A 22,006-nucleotide genomic window follows, 5' to 3' on the forward strand; every position below is an offset into this window, starting at 1 on the left:
CCTCCAAGGAAGGAGAGTCCACAACCTTCCGGGGGAGACCATCCCACTGCCCAAACAGTTCGAGCTGTCAGAAAGTTTTTCCAAATGTTTAGTCAGAATCTCCCTTCATGTAACTTGAAGCCATTGCCTCGAGTCCTACCCTCAAGAGTAGGAGAAAACAAGCATGCTCCCTCTTCCATGTGAAGATATTTGGAGATGGCTATCATATCTCCCCTCTGTCTCCTCTTTTCCAGGCTAAACATACCCAGCTCCTTCAAGCACTCCTCGTAAGGCTTGGTTTCCAGACCCTTGGTCACTGCACACGTTCCAGCTTGTCAACATCCTTCTGAAATTGAGGCGCCCAGAATTGGACACAGCATTCCAGGTGTGGCCTGCCCAAGGCAGAATAGAGTGGGACTATGACTTCCCTTGACCTCGCTGACAATGCCGGGCTGTAGAATAATGCTGGGCTATAGAATAGTCTAGACTAGGCATGGTGTCATTTTGCATAACAAAAAGAGCACAAAAAAATTACAATGGCTTGTTTGGGCTGCATGCCGAGTGGGGAAATTCATGCCAAGGTCCGGTCACATGACCCCTCTCATGCGATGAAACATATGTTGCATGAGTCCCAGGCTGCAGCTGACAAGGGTGGTGAAATGGCACCCACTTGCTCAGCTCACCCCAAGCCATGTGCTGCAGTTTGCAAACGTTTTCGCCTACTTTTAGAAAAGAATCAAACGACGGCTTTGAGCCACGTGGCAGCTTCCATAAGGATTTCTGCAAGCCATGTGGCAAGTGTAGTGAGGGATCACAGAGTGAATAAGGGTCAGGGAAGATATTGTTATCCATGGCTACTAACCCTGATGGCTATGCTCTACCTCCACAGTCAGAGGTAATGTACAAGTGAATCCCAGACAGCATTGCCTGGAGACTAGACAGTCGGGTCGTGTATCCACAGCAGTGGCCAGAGAAGGAATGACTTCTGGCAGGAGCGCAGAGAGAAGAAATGCCACGGTGCCCCTGCATCAGCACAACCAGATGCCTTCATTTGCCCCAGCTGCAACAAAACATGTCTCTCCCAGATCAGTCTCCACAGCCACAGTCCTGCCTACCTCACAGGGTTGTTGCGAGGATAAAATGGAAAGGAAATACCCATGAACAAGAACTTGAACTCCTGGGAGAAATGGTGAGTAATAAATGTTGTGATAGTAATTCTAATAATACTCTCTCCTCATTAGGGGATGGGTCCTATTAAAATCTGCTTTTGGACATTGCTACCATTTGCAGGAAGTGTCAAATGGAATAACGACACAGTTGGAAGACCTAATTAAATTTAGAATTCTGTTTTTATGATTCGCCAAATATTGATACTTTTGCTGAAAAGCATTTCAGCTAATAAGAGAGTTTGAGGTGGTGACGTAGTCCCATATATACCGTATAACGCAGAAACTGAGGTTGTATTTTGTTTGTTTGTTTGTTTGTTTTGGCCTGCCCATTTGCTAGAACACAGTGTAGTCATTGTAGCACATGACAGAGGAAAGGGATTACCGACTCAGGGCTGATTTCATTCTGCCAGTGCCCAGCAGTAACAAAAGACTCTTTTTAACATTTGCTTCCTCCCAATATCCGCCTAAAAGACAAACCACTTTATGTCTAAGCCTGATTAAAACGAAAGCAAAAAAAAAAAAAGGATAGCAAATACCGGAACTATAAACGTCACATGATTCCTCATCCTATGAGCAATGATATCCAACAAATTTGTTCCCCATCAGTACAAGGATTTCTGGTGGAAGAAATCCCCAGAAACCCCAGAACCTATTTAGGGGGCGGAGAGAGAGGAAGTTCCATTGTAAAAGCAGAAATCCTTGTGCTGATGGAACAAATTATTCAGATACTGCCTTGTATTTTTAAAATGTGGTTGCAGCACAGCATTCCTCTTTTGAGCTACACATTTACAAATTATGCACAGTGTAGCTTATGGTAGTACAGTGGTACCTCTGGTTACTAACTTAATTTGTTCCGGAGGTCCGTTCTTAACCTGAAACCATTCTTAACCTGAGGTACCACTTTAGCTAATGGGGCCTCCCGCCTCTGCTGCACCGCCAGCACGCAATTTCTGTTCTCATCCTGAGGTGAAGTTATTAACCCGAGGTACTATTTCTGGGTTAGCGGAGTCTGTAACCCGAAGTGTTTGTAACCCGAGGTGTTTGGTGCACTTCTCCAGACAAGTAATGTATATATATATAAAAAAAATACATTGTTGTTTAGTCGTTTAGTCGTGTCCGACTCTTCGTGACCCCATGGACCATAGCACGCCAGGCACTCCTGTCTTCCACTGCCTCCCACGGTTTGGTCAAACTCATGTTCGTAGCTTCGAGAACACTGTTCAATCATCTCGTCCTCTGTTGTCCCCTTCTCCTTGTGCCCTCCATCTTTCCCAACATCAGGGTCTTTTCCAGGGAGTGTTCTCTTCTCATGAGGTGGCCAAAGTATTGGAGCCTCAGCTTCACGATCTGTCCTTCCAGTGAGCACTCAGGGCTGATTTCCTTAAGAATGGATAGGTTTGATCTTCTTGCAGTCCATGGGACTCTCAAGAGTCTCCTCCAGCACCATAATTCAAAAGCATCAATTCTTTGGCGATCAGCCTTCTTTATGGTCCAGCTCTCACTTCCATACATCACTAAAAAAAATAAAAAAATACATACATGAGGGTAAAGTGTGCGTTAAAATGTGCACATGAATCTTTTTTTAAAAAAAACAGCATCCCAAAATGCATTATATGTGGGGAAATTGCTTTGCAAAATGTGTATGTCAGCCAAGGCTGGCCCTACCATTACGACAATACAAACACAACACGTAGAAGCGCAAACCTCTCCACGCGGGTGCACAGGCGCAACACTTTGCCCTGTGTCCTTTTTGGCTAGCAGCTGAGGCTCCAGAACAGATCCCAGTCGCAAAACAAGGTACGACTGTAGTAGAATAATGTTGTGTGTCGAGGCTTACCAGAAATTAACCTTAAATAACTCACACTGACACAAGAATTATGGTTTGGTTTTTGGCAATTAATTTAGGCCACAACTTTAATTACACAATTTTAATCCAAGTGTTGGCTTAGGCTTTTGGTTAACCACTGGTCCTTCCCTAAGAAGGACTATCTCCATCTGTCCTCTAAGGACAGGACTCAACTCATCTGTCCAGTTGGGACAGGACTCAACCATCTGTCCCCTTCGGACAGGACTCACATCATCTGCCAACTTGGGGCAGGACTCATTTCAGCTGCCCCCAAGGGACAGGACTCACCACTGTCCGCTTGGACAGTACCTGCTCCAACTTCCTGGGAAGTCAAGTGAACATCTCTGGGAGAGGAGGTGGCTGAGCTCAGGCATTCCCTCCTCTCTTTTCCCAAAAATGTTCCCCAAGGCTCGTACTCTTATAATTGGGCCCACCATCCCTGCCAATGGCTGGATGGTAAGGACAAGAGCGTAAGCCCCGGGATTCCTTTAACGGAATACTTCTATGTGGAGCAAAAGGTGGGGGGGTAGGCATCTAGATGCCACACCCCTCTCCGACTGTTAACCAACCAAAAGCCTAACCGCCAACCTAACAAGTTGTGACATTGTGCTAAGCAGTAGGCGAAAACCAAGAGGCAAGGCCAATCAGCCAATTGGAAAAATTCCTACTGGCCCCTGTATACAGGCGGCCCCAAAGGCAAAGCAATGTCAGGCTAACCTGCCAAGGAAAAAAGGGGTGGGTGGGAGGGGATTCAAAAGCTAAGGCAAAAGTGAGCTCTAAAATGGAGGGCAGAAGGTTAAAAGGGAAGCCCCTTGACCAATCATTGATCCAGGATTTACATAACCACACCCCCATTACTCAGCATGACCTGTGGCCTAGGCTAAAGCCCCAAACCCTATATTAAATTTCCTAGCAGCCCTACCACAACCCGCATTATATTTAAATGATATAAAGTGCTATATCATTCAAATTATTGGAGTAAGCTAATCAAAGTTCATATGTACAATATAACAGAGTGGTAGCAAGGACCGTCAAGCTGTGTGTTCAAAACAGATGTCTAAGGACAGTTTCACAATAGTCTTTGAAAAGTTTCAGCAGAAGACATCTAAAAAGTTTCAAAAGCAAAGTCTGTCAATAGTCTTTCAAAAGTTTCAACGGAAGACTATTGAGAGACTTTTGAGACGTCTTCTGTTGAAGACAGAGGAACTTTGATATGAACTTTGTTTGGCTTACTCCTATAATTTGAATGATATAATTATTCTATTGTATATTTTCTACTAACTATTAGCCTACGTGTTGTGCTTGTATTGTTGTGATTGGTTCTTATTGCAACACAGGGGTTTGTTTCTGGCCCTACCATTAGACAGAGTGAGGCAGCTGCCTCAGGTGGCAGATGCTGGGGGGTGGCAGCAGTCTCCTCACCATTTCCCCTCAGCAGAGGCAGCTCCATTTGAGGAAACAGGACAGTGCCCTACCAACCCCAGCCTGCCCTGAACCAGCCCCACCTGCCTGCCTTCTTACACACAACCAGTCAGGGGACAGCTCTGCCTGTCATGGGCTCCGGCTTCGTCTCCTACTGTCAGGCTTCCTGTCTTCTGCCATAACAATCCCAATAGGCACCAATCACCACCATTCTCCCTCAGTCCCCTAAGCCAGACTGCTTTGCGCTGCCATATCTGGCCTGCTGTCCTTAGGCCCGCCAAAAGATGCTGCCCCTTCGACAGCGTTTAAGTAAGGTTCAACTGCCTGTCAGAATTGAGGGGCGCCATTTTGTCCTTTGCCTCAGGCAGCAAAGCAGCTCGAGCTGGCCCTGATATTGGGCAAAATGGCACACACAAAAAATGCGCCTATCAGGAGAAATTCTCAGTAAAATGCGGGCAAATTTTTATGATGGCTTTTTAAAAAAAACACCCACCAGCTGATATGGAAATGTGGAGAACTGACCTTAACATCTGAGGAATAGGAAGCTGAGAGGGAAGGAGTTCCACAATTTATGGGCCGCCACCGAGAAAGCCCTGTCCCTGACCACCATTTCCAGCATTTCTGAGGCTGGTGGAATTATTAGAAGAGACCCCTTCCACAAATTTCCCCCCAAAATGAAAACATCCAAACAAAACTTATTTTCCGTTACTGTGCCTCATTTTAGTCCCACACAGGGAGCAAAGTACGTACACATTGACAATCTGAATTGAGGCTTCGTGTAGTGTGAATGAATTAAATATTTTTGGCTGTGGCTGAATTTTCCCCCTTCTTTCTGGAAATGAATGAACTGATTTTCTGCTCATTTGGAAAAACCCAATTAACCTTAATAACAACTCTTTTTTAAAAAAAGGCTTCCACTGACATCCATTGAGTTGGTAGCTCCTGCAACAATCCCATTCACAGGAAAAGTTGCGCACAATGAATTGGGTGTCCAATTTGTGAGCTGATAATATCCAATACTAAAAAAAGAAAAAAGGGAAAGGGAAAGGAGGGGGAAAAATAACCTTTCTGGGCTGCTGGAGGCTTGTACCTTTTGTTCAATGAACACTTGAGTTATTTTTATGAACAGCTGACCTAGATTCTCCGCCTGAATTAAAACGTCCCCCTGCAGCTCAGTAAAGGCAGAAATTCGCAAGTTGCCCAAAAGCTTTTAAGAATGGAACTAAAAATGAGCCTCAGCTTTGCAAGGGGAAAAGAAGTGCCCATTAGTCATAGAAGAGATTTTGAAAATATGCCCATGGAGCAAAATGCAAGTTACTTCAGTGTCTAAGGCTGGCACTAATATTAGGGAGTGTGAGGTGGTCACCTCAGGAATCTGGTGCTGAGGGAAAGTGCCCCATGGCTGTTCCTCCTGGGCTTCTCCCATCCTCCTGAGCTATTGCACCAGAAGAAGCCTTGCTTGCTTGCTACTGAGTAGTCTGGCTGGTTCATCTAACCATATAACACCAGTCCTGAAAGGCCTACATTGACCCTCAGTATGTTTCCGAGCACAATTCAAAATGTTGGTGCTGACCTTTAAAGCCCTAAATGGCCTTGGTCCAGTATACTTGAAGGAGCGTCTCCACCCCCATCGTCCAGCGCCAAGGGCCTTCTGGCGGTTCCCTCACTGGGAGAAGTGAGGTTCCAGGGAACCAGGCAGAGGGCCTTCTTGGTAGTGGCGTCCGCCCTGTGGAACGCCCTCCCATCAGATATCAAGGAAAAAAACAACTATCCTACTTTTAAACGACATCTGAAGGCAGCCCTGTTTAGGGAAGTTTTTAATGTTTCATGTTTTGTTGTGTTTTTAATATTCTGTTGGAAGCCGCCCAGAGTGGCTGGGGAAACCCAGCCAGATGGGCAGGGTATAAATAACTTATTATTATTATTATATCCATTCTTAAGGAAATCAGCCCTGAGTGCTCACTGGAAGGACAGATCCTGAAGCTGAGGCTCCAATACTTTGGCCACCTCATGAGAAGAGAAGACTCCCTGGAAAAGACCATGATGTTGGGAAAGATTGAGGACACTAGGAGAAGGGGACGACAGAAGACGAAATGGTTTGACGGTGTTCTCGAAGCCACCAACGTGAGTCTGGCCAAACTGCGGGAGGCAGTGGAAGACAGGAGTGCCTGGCGTACTCTGGTCCATGGGGTCACGAAGAGTTGGACACGACCAAACGACTAAACAACAACATTATGAATCTAGTGGTCTTCTCCCAATGCATCACAGTGTCCTCGAGGAAGGCCCTGACTGAGTGAGCTGGAAGAGAGGCAGCCATCCCAGGTCACACCCTCCAGCAGATATAATGCATGTCCATATGTTGCTCTGGTCTATAGGAGCCAAATCCTAGGGGCCGAGGGGTCTTTGCCCCCCCAATAAAATATTTGAGGGGGCTGCCCCCCCCACAGTTAATGGGCATTGCCATTCAAATGGTGTGTGTGTGCACTGTGTCATGTGGTCAATTATGTGGAGCTGGGCAGCGCTTACCTGGCGCACCCCCCCATATTTTATTCAAGTTGGCACCCCTGCTATGGTCACATAACCCGTGGTGGTGCTGGCATAGCTGCATTGCAGCGCGTATTTGAATGACCAGGCCTAGATCTTATTAGTTTTATTTTTTATTTATTAAATTTGTATGCCGCCCTTCATCCGCAGGTCTCCGGGTAGCTGTTCACAATGCAAAATTGCAATACAAAACCCACAAAATACATAGTAAAAAATAAGAACAACAAGAAACCAATAATCCCCAATCTCCCCAAACACATTAAAATGGAATCAAATGTCAATCAGCCAAAGGCCTGGTTGAGGAGGGATGTTTTCACCTGGCACCTAAAGGTGTATAATGAAGGTGCCAGCCAAACCTCCCTGGGGAGAACTTTCCACACATGGGGAGCCACTGCAGAAAAGGCCCTTTCAGATTCAGCAAGCTGGTAGCCATGTGTGCCTGCAACCATAGCTGCCAAGTTTTCACTTTTCTCGCGAGGAAGCCTATTCAGCATAAGGGAAAATCCCTGTAAAAAAGGGATAACTTGGCAGCTATGCCTGCAACTGTAGGCCTGATTGGATAACCCAATTGGTTGTAGTATCACACCAAAGGGAGGAGAATTTACATTTCTAACTGCTTTCTTTACAAAAAAAAATTCTTCCAGCAGCACCTTAGAGACCAACTAAGTTTGTCATTGGTATGAGCTTTCGTGTGCATGCACACTTCTTCAGATACCAACATGCAAACTGTTATAAACCTTGATCCTCTCTCCCTTTACTCTCCTCCTTTCTACATTAAAATGCCCAGTTGCATATGGGCTTGCCCCAAGGAAGGTGGTATTAGGATCTTGTAAGAAACAAGTACATTTGCTATGCTATCTGCTTCAGGTGGGTTGTTTTGTTTGCAGCTGAATCCTGCCTTTTGTTCCAAGCTGTTTAATTTTATTGCACAATTTTGTTTTGGACCGTGTGTATTTCCACCCTGGGACCTTCGAGTTAAGGGTGCATGCTTCTCATCATAAACAGATAAACGAAACTAATTGGGAATAATTTTTTAAAAACGGTCTTTTCTCAAAAGCCTTTCATTCTGTAAACATCTGGGCAACAAACTGCAAAGTAGGCCACATTCCTTTCTCTGGGAGAGTTTGCCAGAGAGCTGTTTATTTTTAGAGACCTGTTTAATGCTATGGTTTATTTATACACGTAAAAAAATAAATGCGGCGATTGCTTTATTCTCTTCGCACCCCCTTCCCTTAAGTTTCTCACTGAGATCAGGTGTTTGCCTCTTCCGGAAATAAAATTAGATTTGAATCTAGAAGCCCAGAAACCCCACTGCTGCAAAAGAAACAGTGCCCAAAGGAATTCTTGGCAGCCAGGAATCCAAAGACAGGAAGGGGAGGGGAGGGGAGGAGGTGCAAGAGCAAGAATCTGCTTATCAGAGAAGGACAAACACACACACCTACGCAAATTGCCTAGGGACACAACATGGGCAGGAGAAGCTGCCCACTCTCTATCATCCTGTAGAGAGAGACATGGTGTTGAAAGGTAATTTTAAAAGATTGCAGAGAACACACAGCAGAGATGAAGGATCTTTTTTCAGACCAGGGGTCACATTCCCTTCCAAGTTTCCATTCCAGGGCTGCATGCCAGTGGGTGGGGCCAGGAGCAAAATTTCACAGACTAACACACAGCAACGCGTGCAGGGCCAGCTAGTCTTCAATAAAACCCAAAGTTCAGAGATTGCGTCCCCTTTGTAACTTAAGACTGAGCTATATAGCTGCAAATAAGACGTTTTAAATGTGTCATAAAGTGCAATATACAAATGGGACACTAGATGGCAACTGTGAGCTATGGCAAATTCAATGCATTTTTCAAAACTTTTTTTTAAAAAAGCGTTTTCACAGCCTTTTTAATATGTGTGTAGATTCCACCCGAGCTCCTCTAAGTAATGATATTTCAGAGACTGTTTTTAAGAGTTTATTTTTGAACTTTTTAAATTAAAAACAACATCAGCAACAACAGTGTACACAGTGCTCTGGGTTTTCAGGATAGGGTGTGATAAAGCTCTCAGTAAACTTCTCCCTGAACTGGGTTCTTATTAAAATTCTCCTTGACATCAAACATGATAGCCTTTTGGAAAATGACGGACTTATTCTCACACACTCAGGCATGGTTGCCGCTCTATAATCACCAGCTCCAGGTGTCAGAGCCCATGAGGACAGCCCATTTCAGAGCTTCCTGAAGGCCTCGATAACAGAGCTATGAACACAGCAATCTCTCACACTGATAAAGGCAAATGTGAGCTGCCCTCTCAAAACAGAACCAAATGAATAGAAATGTACGGATTCTCAACTTCTGAAGGATAAGGCCAAAAGCTTTTTCTAATACAGCTTATTCAATTGATTATTCCAGGGAAGCCAATTTTAATTAGCAGGTCTTGTTTACCTTTTTGGTAAGGCTTGATTCTAGTGTGCGGTGGTAGAAAAAATGGCAAAGAATATAGAGAAGATGGGGTTTTCATCCAACTGTGGTTCAGGTTCAGACATGTCACCAAACAATGGTTTGTGCTAACCATAGTTTAGAGCCCTGCACTATGGTTAGAACATCCAGGTGCATAGTAGGCAAACCATGGTCTCCTTTCATTTAACATGTGTTCAGCACTTTTGTGCAGTCCATTGGGACATAGCAAGAGCCCCAGTTGTGATTTCTTTATTTGTTTAATATATTTTTAACCGACCCTTCATCAGCTGATCTCTGGGTCAGATAAACGTCGAGAGGCGACCCTCAAGCTACTGGTGTCCTAAACTGTTTTTGTTGTTGTTAGTTCAATTCATATACTACCCCTTATCAGAAGAGCCCAGGGTGGTGTACAACATTAAAAACTCATTGTTGTTGTTTAGTCGTTTAGTTGTGTCCAACTCTTCGTGACCCCATGGACCAGAGCACGCCAGGCACTCCTGTCTTCCACTGCCTCCCGCAGTTTGGTCAAACTCATGTTTGTGGCCTCAAGAACACTGTCCGACCATCTCGTCCTCTGTCGTCCCCTTCTCCTTGTGCTCTCTATCTTCCCCAACATCAGGGTCTTTTCCAGAGATTCTTCTCTTCTCATGAGGTGGCCAAAGTATTGGAGCCTCAGCTTCAGGATCTGTCCTTCCAGTGAGCACTCAGGGCTGATTTCCTTAAGAATGGATAGGTTTGGTCTTCTTGCAGTCCGTAGGACTCTCAAGTGTCTCCTCCAGCACCATAATTCAAAAGCATCAATTCTTCAGCCTTCTTTATGGTCCAGCTCTCACTTCCATATATCACTACTGGGGAAACCATAGCTTTAACTACGCAGACCTTTGTCAGCAAGGTGATGTCTCTGCTTTTTAAGATGCTGTTTAGGTTTGTCATTGCTTTTCTCCCAAGAAGCAGGCATCTTTTAATTTTGTGACTGCTGTCACCATCTGCAGTGATCATGGAACCCAAGAAAGTAAAATCTCTCACTGCCTCCATTTCTTTCCCTACTATTTGCCCCAGCCTTTTGCATGATGAATTCTGCATATAAGTTAAATAAGCAGGGAGACAATATACAGCCTTGTCGTACTCCTTTCCCAATTTTGAACCAATCAGTTGTTCCATATCCAGTTCTAACTGTAGCTTCTTGTCCACATAGAGATTTCTCAGGAGACACTCCCATTTCTTTAAGCACTCCCATTTCTTTAAGAACTTGCCATAGTTTACTGTGGTCAACACAGTCAAAGGCTTTTGCATAGTCATTTCACACATTTCATAGCTCATTTCACACGCTAGCAAGGTTATGCTTAAAATCTACAAGGCAGACTTAAGCAGTATGTAGACCGAGAACTCCCAGAAGTGCAAGCTGGATTTCAAAGGGGCAGAGGAACCAGAGACCAAATACCGTGTTTCCCCCTTTTTAAGACGTAGTCATAATATAAGACGTAGCAGGATTTTCAAGCATTTGAGAAATATAAGCCACACCCTGAAAATAAGCCATACCTAAGACGGCCCTGGATAGAGCTCCTGAGGGTGGCCAGCCTCGCTATCGCCACCTCCGCTACTGCTGCCACCCCGCACGCTCTTCGTCCCCCTGTTGTTGTTTTAGTTAGTTTCTCCCCGCTGCAGCGTCTCCCGGGTCCCGCATGCTGAAGCGCGGGCAGATAAAGGTTCGCTCCGCATAGGATCGGCCTGCCGCGGCTGCAGAGCGGAGCACCGAGCCAGCGGCCTAGCCTCTTTCTCTTTTTTTGCCCAGCTGAGGAGGCCTGCAGCCCCGCCGCCGGAATCGGCGGCTGCAGGGCGGAGCGCTCCGCAGCGCCGAGCGCTCGGAGAGCCTTGCAGCGGGCAGAGCGCCGAGCCAACAGCCTGGCCTCTTCCTGCCCCAGCCGAGGAGGTCTGCCGCCCCGCCGTCAGAATCGGCGGCTGCAGAGCGGAGCGCTCCGCAGCGCCGAGTGCGCGGAGCGCCCTGCAGCTGGCGGAGCGCCGAGCCAGCGGCCTGGCCTCTTCCTGGCCCGGCCGAGACCTGCCGCCCCGCCATTGGAATCGGCGGCTGCAGGGCGGAGCGCTCCGCAGCGCCGAGCGCTCGGAGCGTCCTGCAGCGGGCGGAGCGCCGAGCCAACAGCCTGGCCTCTTCCTGCCCCAGCCGAGGTGGTCTGCCGCCCCGCCGTCAGAATCGGCGGCTGCAGAGCGGAGCGCTCCGCAGCGCCGAGTGCGCGGAGCGCCCTGCAGCTGGCGGAGCGCCGAGCCAGCGGCCTGGCCTCTTCCTGGCCCGGCCGAGGAGACCTGCCGCCCCGCCATTGGAATCGGCGGCTGCAGGGCAGAGCGCTCCGCAGCGCCGAGCGCTCGGAGCGTCCTGCAGCGGGCGGAGCGCCGAGCCAACAGCCTGGCCTCTTCCTGCCCCAGCCTAGGAGGTTTGCCGCCCCGCCGCCGGAATCGGCGGCTGCAGAGCGGAGCGCTCCGCAGCGCCGAGCGCCCGGCAGCGCTGGGCAGAGCAAAGAGCCAGCGACCTGTCACCTCGGTGCCTGGAACCTGCTGCTGCTGCGCAGAGCGCCCAGCAGCACCATGCAGAGCACCCAGCAGCACCCCGAGCCCTCGGCCCGGCCCGGCCAAGGAGGCCTTAAGGTACCATAAAAACATAATTAAAAAATTAAGACATCCCCTGAAAATAAGACACCGTGTGTTTTTTTGAGGAAAAAAAGTTATAAGACGGTGTCTTAAAAAAGGGGAAACACGGTAGCAAACATGTGCTGGATTATGGAGAAAGCTAAAGAGTTCCAGAAAAACATCTCCTTTGCTTCATTGACTATGCAAAAGCCTTTGACTGTGTCAAACACACCAAAAACTCATTACAGAACGTCAATAATAAAAACATAATGACAGACAGCCAAATAGCAAAATAATTTTCATCAGCTACATAAGGTCAAAGCCAGCACATTGAATTAAGCCCAGAAACAAATTGGTAGCCTGTGCATTCGGGCCAGGATTGGTGCTATATGTTCAAACCGTCCTGCCCTAGTCAAAAAATCTGGCCGTCAAATTCTGCACCAGATGCAGTTTCTGAATGGTCTTCAAAGGCTGACCCATGTATAATGCACTGCAGTAATCCAGCCTAGAGGTTACCAGAGTGTAGACAACAGAAGTTTGGTTGTCCCTGCCCAGATAGTGGCACAGTTGGGCCACCGGTTGGAGCTGATGGGCCTTGGGCCTCATAACTATGGATCTGGAAGTATCCTCAAGCTATGTGCCCTCTCCTTCAGAAGGCATGTAACCCCATCCAGAACAAGCCTCATCCCACCCATTCGGTCTGCTGCCACCGCCGCCAACCATCCGGTAAGCCCACCAGGGGAGCCCACTCCTGCAGCAGGGAGCAATAAGGTGGCATTTTGCAGCATTCTTAATGCAAGTTGTTCATAAACTAAGCTGTTCTTAAACCAAGGTACCACTGTAATGTCATTAGAAGATTCACCCTGCACCTGCCATTAGGGTTGCCATATGTCCTCTCTCTTTTTAGGACACGTCCTGTTTTCCATGGGTAAGTAAAACGAGAGTCGTCACGACGATCCATGGTTAAAAGTAGGAGTTGGGAAGTGTCTCCTCTTTTTTGCTCTTCAAAATATGGCAACCCCAAAAGGAGGCCTTCAAATTCAGGTCACACCCACCAAATTCTAGCAGAGAAAAGAAAGTTATAGACCCTGGTTCCTTCCCACTTATCACCCCACTCCCTTCTTGCTGCCTAAAGTGTGTGTTCTGACAAGTTATGCTGCTACACAACCTCGGGCAATTTGATTTCACGTTTCGTAACCACCGCAGACTGTTTCAGACTGTTGTTTCGACCCATCCCAGGCTTAGGATGTCCGTAAAGAAGCAGTTAAAAGAGAAAACCCATCAAAATCTGAGAAGTCGTCCACTGAAAGCGTTTTTTTGCAAAGGAAGGACTTTTTCAAAGGACTATCGGTTCCAAGTTCTACATAGAGTGGCGACCAACATAGACAGGTTTGTAATGAGGTATTAAACAAATTCATGGGGGGAGGGGGTGTTGAGGCTTAACTACAATCAGGGCCGTCCCTAGGCCCGGGCTGGGTGGCGCAAGACGCCAGGGCACCTGGCCATCAGGGGCGCGGAAGGGGCGCCGAATGCTGGTGTCTGCCGCCACGCGCCTCTGCTGTTGAGCGGCTTCAGGCAGCTCTCCGGAGGCGCACGGGGAGCGCGAGCCTGGGGCCCCTCCTGCCCGCCTCACTCACGGGGGGTGCCGGAGGGATCTTGGCACCAGGGCGCCAGATATGGTTAAGACAGCCCTGACTACAATGGCTACTGGCTCAGATTGTTGAGGATCAAAAGGGAGCATGCACCTGAATTAGAGTTGGGCAGAAGGTACGTCTGGACCTGCTGATAGATCTCTGGCTGTTACGTAGCACATTGCCAGTAGGACTTGCGAAAGATTCCGACTCCCAGCTGAGCCTGGTAAAGAGAGATCCTTACCAGGATCAGCCTTGCGGGTCAAAGTTGGCATGTGGGCAGGGCTGACGCAGATACCAGGGGCAGGCATCATTATGATGTCACGTGGATTGACAAGCAGGCTGTCCCACCCACCCGTCAAAATCGCTGGCACACAGTTCCCAAGCGTCTTGCTGCTACTACGGGCGGCAAAGGGGGAGGAGACATTTTTCTCTCCTTCCCACAGCAGTAGAAGGGTGGTTATTGTTTTTAAATGACTTTATCCAATTTTGCGGCTTTTACTAGTAAATTGGTATGTTTTACACCACCTTGAGTGGCTTATGGGTATGAAATACACTAACTAAATTAAAAATACGCACACAACAGAGAGCGTGCATACACAACTGATTACTAAGCTGAGGCAACCCCTCCACCCTAGCACATTATTAAATAAATCCTATTTTTAGATCTCCTTGTTCCGCAGGTTTGTCCACGCTCCATCTAATTGTACTCTGAGACAAAGTCCAGCATCTATTATGCATTTTCCAGCAACTTCTTGATAGCAGTGGATTGGTTACCATGGCAAATACAACCCTGTTTGCATATATAGAGGAACAGAGCAGAGGAAATGGATAGATAATACCATGCCTGAAACTACGTAGAAAGCTTTTAAAGTGTGTGTGTGTGTGTGTGTGTGTGTGTGTGTGTGTGTGTGTGTGTATATATATATATATATATATATATATATAGTTCTGTAGAGCAGAAATCAGCGCTTCAGAACCTACAAAAGAGGGCCAGAGCAATGTGGTGAATTTGGTGGGTAAGGATGGGTCTAAATCAGGCATCCCCAAACTGCTGCCCTCCCGATGTTTTGGCCTACATGATCCCTAGCTAACAGGACCAGTGGTCAGGGATGATGGGAATTGTAGTCCAAAACATCTGGAGGGCCGAAGTTTGGGGGTGCCTGGTCTAAATCCTTTCAGAGCCATGAAACTCACTGAGTTACTAGTCACTTCTCTCAGCCTGACCTACTAGTCACTTCTCTCAGCCTGACCTACCTCACAAGGTTTTTGTGAAGTTTTTTTTAAAAGGGCTTCAGGCCGAAGTGGAGTTCCTTGGACCAAGACTGAGCCACAAAGACGACAACAGGAACTTGGCGTGTGATAGCGCAGCCTGTAAAGTAAAATTCTTAGCCGAGCAAAAGGGGAGGGGACTTTGCAGACATCAGTGCAACAGTGCTTCCAAGCAGACCTTTCAAAGTGCTTTCCCTACAGGGAAACCTTACAAGGGTTTTATGGGGCATGCAGTTATCCCATGATTTCTTTTTCCATAACAGAAGATCCGACTGGAATGTGTGCAGAGGAGGGCGGACAAGATGACCAAGGGTCTGGAAAGCCAAGCCTTTTGAGGAATGGTTGAAGGAGCTGGGTATGTTTAGCCTAGAAAAGAGAAGGCTGAGAGGAGATATGATAGCCATCCTGGAGGGTGGTAGCCTCTCCTTCCTTGCAGGGTTTCAAGCAGAGGTTGGATGACCAGCTGTGACAGATGATTTAGTTGAGATTCCTGCATTGGAGGGCGGTTGGACTAGATGACCATTGGTGTACCTTTCAACTCTATGATTCTATGACTTTTGGGAAAGATCTGAAACGGCAGCACACACGCATCATTCAGCCCGGACACTGAGATCCAGCGCCGGGAGCCTTCTGGCGGTTCCCTCATTGTGAGAAGTGAGGTTACAGGGAACCAGACAGAGGGCCTTCTCAGTAGTAGCACCCGCCCTGTGGAACGCCCTTCCAACAGATGTCAAGGAAATAAGCAGCTATCCTATTTTTAAAAGACATCTGAAGGGAGCCTCTTTAGGGAAGTTTTTAATATTTAATGCTGTATTGTATTAATATTCGATTGGGAGCCGCCCAGAGTGGCTGGGGAGACTCAGCCAGATGGGCGGGATACAAATAATAAATTATTATTATTATTATTATTATTATTATTATTATTATTATTATTAGTGCTTCCTTGCACTTTTACTATTGAGCTTCTGTTTGGTATAGTTTAGCCATACGCAGTGATGTTTTCCAACACCACACGACCTCTCTTCCAGTTGCTGCTCACCTGGGCTACTTTGTTCCTGTCCACCATTCCTGCCATGGCAACACCGTGTTTGCTATAGCTAGCACAAGATTGAGGAAACTTTATCAGCCCAGCAGGTGCATCTGTGCAAACATCCGGAGGCCACATGCAAATCTGGGCAGGGCCAGAAGCAAAGGTCGATGGAGAAATTAATATAAATGTTATCTTTTTTCAGCAACTACTTTCTCAACACACTCCTCTGTCCTCTGTCCAGATAAGCAAGAGGCATTACAGTCGTACCTTGGAAGTCAAAGAGAATCCTTTCCGGAGGTCCATTCGACTTCCAAAATGGTCGAAAACTAAATTGCGGCTTCTGATTGGCTGCAGAAAGCTCCTGCAGCCAATCAGAAGCCGCAGAAGCCCTGTCAGATGTTTGGGTTCCAAAAGAATGTTCACAAACCGGAACAATCACTTCCGGGTTTGCAGCATTTGGGAGCCAAAACGTCCGAGTTCCAGGGCGCTGGGGATCCAAGGTACAACTGTATTGAAGTTCAACAAGACGTGGCAAAAGCATGCAAGGGGAGTTTATTAGCAGGTGTGACTAGGGAGGGAGTGTGGCCTGCAGAGAGTCCTGGGGGCCAGATAGAGAGGATTGGAGGGCCGCGTTCCATCCCCAGGCTGAAGTTCCTAACTCCTGCCATACTGTCGGCCGAACAAGCTTTGAGCCAGACAAAGTCAGGCCGACATAGCATCAAAAGGACTCATGTGCCTTCTGGAAAGTTTGGAAGAGAATGGGGGTCATGTGTAGGGTTGTACTGCAAGCAGGCGCGCTGAGTTGGGCCCAACATTGGGGGGGGGGCGTGTCGCACATGCATGACATCATCCATTCGATGCCCCACCCCATCTGGCCACGCCTGCTGAGACGCGCAGGCGCCGGATGCTCTGGTGATTGCAGCGGGGGGGGGCGAAAATCACCCTCCAAGCTTCCCACTCCTGCCCAGCACACCAGCGCTCACCTGGGGGTGTTGGGGTATGGCGGCCCCCTCAATATTGGGGGGCTCAGCCCCCTGCCTCAAAAAAGCCGGTGCCCCTGACTGTGAGTCAGTATTGATCACTGAGATCATCTTAAATCCTGCAAAACCGGTTTGACTAGAGACCCCGGTGGAATGAAATTTCTTTGTTTAAGAAAAATGTGCCTATCCTGAGCAACAACAGCAAGGGATGGGTGACTATCAATTTAGGTTTCTCTCGTTCTTATTTTTCCCATCCGAAGTTCAGTTTGCCACATTTCTACTCCAGTTTTTAATTAATGTTATAATCCCTTGTGAAAATTCTCCATCATTTTAGTGTGCCTTCCTCCTAATAGACAGAATTTTTAGTGCAATCTTGCCTAATATACATTCCCCCCCAAGCAATTTCCCCATATATAATGCATTTTTGTCCTTGCTATTTTCACGAATATATGTTTTTGTTTGTTTGTTTGTTTGTTTGTTTGTTTTTTACTGTAATGACATTTTGGGGTTGCAGAACAGCATTGCAAAATTTGGAGAGGCGTGAATTTCAAAGGTTGGCTGGGTTTCAGTTCCTGTATTTTTCAGGAAGTGTGAATCAGGTAGCTTTTTCATTAACATGCAAGCCAAAGTGAATGTCTCTCTCGAATGACAGCTCCACTTTACCAGTTGCAAGTCTCTGATAAGCTATCATCTGTGTGCAGGCAGATGTCATAGGGCCCTTCATCAGGTTCATTCACCTAATGAAGTCGGGCAGATGTCTTCTAGGAAGAGGGCCTTATTGGTGGCGGCACACCATTCATGGAGCGGCATGCCCAGAAAGGCTGACCTGACAGCTATGTTATGGACCTTGAGACAATATCCTTTCCTTCTTCCAATCCTTTTATCTTTCGATACACATATATTTCTCTTGCTATTTAATTTTTTGCATCGGTTTCTTTTCCCCACGCTGTTTTGTTTGGTTTTTTGCTGGTTTTATTAAATGTCATGATGGTTCCATTTATGTTGGCTTTTAGGTTTGTGAGTACACATGGTCACTGATTTGTATTGTACACAATTGGGTTGTTGTTTTTTACTGTTTTTCGGTTTTTCAATTTCATCTTGCATTTGCAAACCTTCCAGAGGGTTTAGCTTATGGGCAATACAGAAATGTAAATAAACAAGCACCCAGTAAATTAAAACTCCAACTTGTCTAGCATGGTTTCTAACAGCTACAGTACAGACACCTCTAGAGGTTCACCAGCAGGGCATGAGAGCAATATTTAATATTTGTCTCCAGCAATGGGTCACTAAGATATACTGCTCCTGAACATGGAAGCTCTGTACTGTATATAATAAAATCTATCTCGCTTAGCGCCCAGTTTCCAACTATGGTCAGATAGATGCTCCCAGGAACAGGATACCATGGAGAGAGACATTTCCTGTTGTTTTTCCAGCATCTGCTAATTAGATCTATTAACAACCTCTGTACACAAAGGATTCATTTTAAGTGTTTGTGGTTCACTGTCAGTGGTTATTAGCTATGATCACAACACAGTGGCATGGGGCACACCAGGACTGTCCCTGGAAAATAGAGACACTTGGAGGGTATGGCAAGGCGGGGCCTGGTTTGTCTACTAGCAGATTGCAATTGGTTTAGCTCTAGGTCAGGCATCCCCAAACTGCGGCCTTCCAGATATTTTGGCCTACAACTCCCATGATCCATTTAAACATTAGGAAGAACTTCCTGACAGTAAGAGCTGTTCAGCAGTGGAATTTGCTACCAAGGAGTGTGGTGGAGTCTCCTTCTTTGGAGGTCTTTAAGCAGAGGCTTGACAGGCATATGTCAAGAATGCTTTTTATGGTGTTTCCTGCTCGGCAGGGGGTTGGACTGGATGGCCCTTGTGGTCTCTTTCAACTCTACGATTCTATGATTCTATGATCCCTAGCTAACAGGACCAGTGGTCAGGGATGATGGGAATTGTAGTCTGAATCAATTGGAGGGCCAAAGTTTGGGGGTGCCTGCTCTAGGTTGTTGAGCACTTTTTAAGACCTTGGCAGGCCAGATGAGGCTTGTGGGTGAATGGTTCACCACACTTGCTCTTTCATTTCTTTAATCCTTTTAAATATTAAAATACACAGAATTAAAAACATTACATATTTTATAGCATGTGTTTTCACGGAAAGCAAAGACCAATAATAGCCAAACCTTATTCTTTTATTTGGAAGAACCATTCAGATGGGGTTTTTTCTCTTCTCGTTTTGGAACATGATTTCCTGTGGCCAGAGGGGTGGGGGGCATGCTACATGGGAGCTACAAACCGCTAAAGCATTCAAAAAATGTGACCGGCTGTTCCAATCACATGACCTTGGGCTCATTATGAAATCGTCCTGCGTTTCCACTGTGCCCCTGCAGCAGCTAAACTCACACAGGGCAAACCTCCTCTACCGCCCCGCCCCCATATGCTTTTCAGAATTCATGGAAAAAAGAAGGGTGTGAGGCAGCAAGGAAAACATCGAGCATTTTTAGAATATTTGCGCTGACTGCATCAGGAGAAATAATACAAAAACAGGGAGAAGAAATGGGTGTCAAATGGTACAGTCATACCTCATGTTACGTCCGCTGCGGGTTGCGTCTTTTCAGGTTACGGACGCGCCGAACCCGGAAGTCCCGGAATGGGTTACTTCTGGGTTCGGTGCGCGCGCATGCGCAGAAACACTAAATTGTGCTATGCGAAGAGGCGCCGAATTGCGTCACGCGCGTGCGCAGATGCAGCACTTCAGAATGTGGCCTTTTCATGTTGCGAACGGGCCTCCAGAACGGATCCTGATCGCAACCACTGTATTTTAATCAGGAAAAAAAGCAACACTCTTAATGAGAAGAGAAATACTGTGGGGTAAGGAAGGGGAAATCTCATGGCTAGGGGTCAAATGCCTCTCTGTCAGCCCTTCTCTCCCCAAGCTTTGCACCCTTCTTAAGTGTTTGTGCCTGACTGGAACTCTTGAAAATGCCTGGTTGGACGATAAAAAGGGATGTGCGAGAGGGAAGGAACTAACCTACGGGCCAAAGGTAAAATTCACATTGTCAACTTTTGCCTGCGGCCCTCAGGAAGTTGCTCCGAAGGCAATGTGACCCTCAGGCTGGAAAAAGTTCCCCACCCCTATGGTAGGGAGCCCATACCAAGCAAACCAGACACCCAAACAGCACCATACATGGAACATTGGCATCCTGTTTTATTTCTTAAGACGTTTCTTTTCACCGTCATCCAGTTCCATATGGCACCCTTTCCCTTCTTTGCTTTGACGCTTGAAGAAAAAGTGTGTGGCTGTTTATTTGCTGCACTCACAACAACCCACCTGTCAATCACTTAAAATCATGATGACATCAGATGACATCATGATGACATCAGACAACGGACAGGTCCGTTGTCCCACCCACCTGTCAAAGTTCTTTCCGCTGTAATTCCCAAGCGCCTGAAAGACAGGTGGTTGTTGTGTTCGTTATATTGTGATTTTATGTTGTGAACCGCCCTGAGATCCACGGATTAAGGGCTCTATACAAATTTAAATAATAATAATAATAATAATAATAATAATAATAATAATAATAATACAACCGTGCAGACCGCCTTGAGCTCCTTGGGGGAAAGGTGTGGTATAAATGTAATAAGTAAATACTCTATCTGTATTGGATCTGTGTCAATATCAGTGTAGGATTTGACATTGATTTTAGAGATGTTTTTACTTTCAAACGGCTTCAGGGTGTTCCATAGGAAATGATTCATCAATGAAATCAAATGAAATAGTAAAGAAAGAGTGCAACAATTTGCAATGTGCTTTGGGACATAAGCTGTATCAGTTGTGTGTGTATTTCAGTGTGGTTTTGATCAAGCTGGGTCTGGCATCAAGAGTTGGCATAATAATAATAATATATTTATATCCCGCCCATCTGGCTGGGTTTCACCAGCCACTCTGGGCGGCTCCCAATCGAATATTAAAAACACAATACAGCATTAAACTTTAAAAATTTCCCTAAACTGGGCTGCCTTCAGATGTCTTTTAAAAGTAGGATAGCTGTTTATTTCCTTGACATCTGATGGGAGGGCATTCTACAGGGCGGGCGCCACTACTGAGAAGGCCCTCTGCCTGGTTCCCTGTAACCTCACTTCTCCCAGTGAGGGAACCACCAGAAGGCCCTCGCCGCTGGACCTCAGTGTCCAGGCTGAATGATGGGGGTGGAGATGCTCCTTCAGGTATACTGGGCCAAGGCTGTTTGGGCTCCTGCCAAGGGTCCAGGTGACCCCCTCCCCAGGGGCGTCGCGATGGGGGCACGATGGGGCGGTCCGGGGGGTGCCACTTGGCGCCCCCACCCCCGCGACTCCCAAGCCGAGCCTCCAGCCACCTGGTAAAAAGTCCGCTTGGCGCACCGCCGAACGGGCTTTTTACCTGGAATTTGTAGCTGGAGGCGCACGGCTTTGGAGGCGCAGGGGGGCGGTGATACCTTGCCACATAACGACGCATACCCCGGGTGTCGCAGCGCCTCCCTACACCCCTGCCCTTCCCAGCAAGGTGCCCACTGACAAGCACCATCAGGATCTGCTCGCCTTCTTCACTGCTGCAGCCTGGTTGCTCATCTGCCTCTCACTCTGGCCCAGAGGAGATGGGGAACTGAACAACTGCCATAGTGAGAAGGAAGAAGTCACTGCCATTGCCTGATTGCTCATTGGCTCTGCCTGGCAAGCAAACAGGTGGTAGTAATGATAGAAGCAGAGGAGCAGCAACAGCTGGCAACTAGTGGGTGGAAGGATCTGCCAATCTCGGCTCTCTCCGGTTGCCCTTTTCCCAATCTTAAATCGAGTTCTCCACATTTGGCAGTGATAGGCAATTTTTTATTTAAAAAAATCATCACGAAAATTCATCAGCGTTTTTCGTGTGAATTTCTCCTAACAAACACATTTCTCCTAATTTTTGCAATATGGTGCATTTTTGTGTGTTATTCTCACTAATTTATTCGTTTGCAGGCACACTTTCCCTAATAAGGCATGCATTTTTTGTAAACATTGCAGGGTTGCAAAACC

At 47.0% G+C, this 22,006-nt stretch overlaps 1 long non-coding RNA gene across 1 annotated transcript; it reads left to right on the plus strand.

Annotated features, from left to right (window-relative positions):
• The first annotated feature begins 295 nt into the window (after window positions 1-295).
• On the plus strand, window positions 296-20,454 carry LOC148687740 (uncharacterized). Its single transcript, XR_015946635.1, has 3 exons — window positions 296-1,168; window positions 13,279-13,428; window positions 15,206-20,454. It is a non-coding gene; the product is annotated as an uncharacterized LOC148687740 (long non-coding RNA).
• Window positions 20,455-22,006: the final 1,552 nt, after the last annotated feature.

This window comes from Zootoca vivipara, chromosome 1 (genome assembly GCF_965207765.1).
Source record: "Zootoca vivipara chromosome 1, rZooViv2.hap1.1, whole genome shotgun sequence".
NCBI lineage: Eukaryota > Metazoa > Chordata > Lepidosauria > Squamata > Lacertidae > Zootoca > Zootoca vivipara.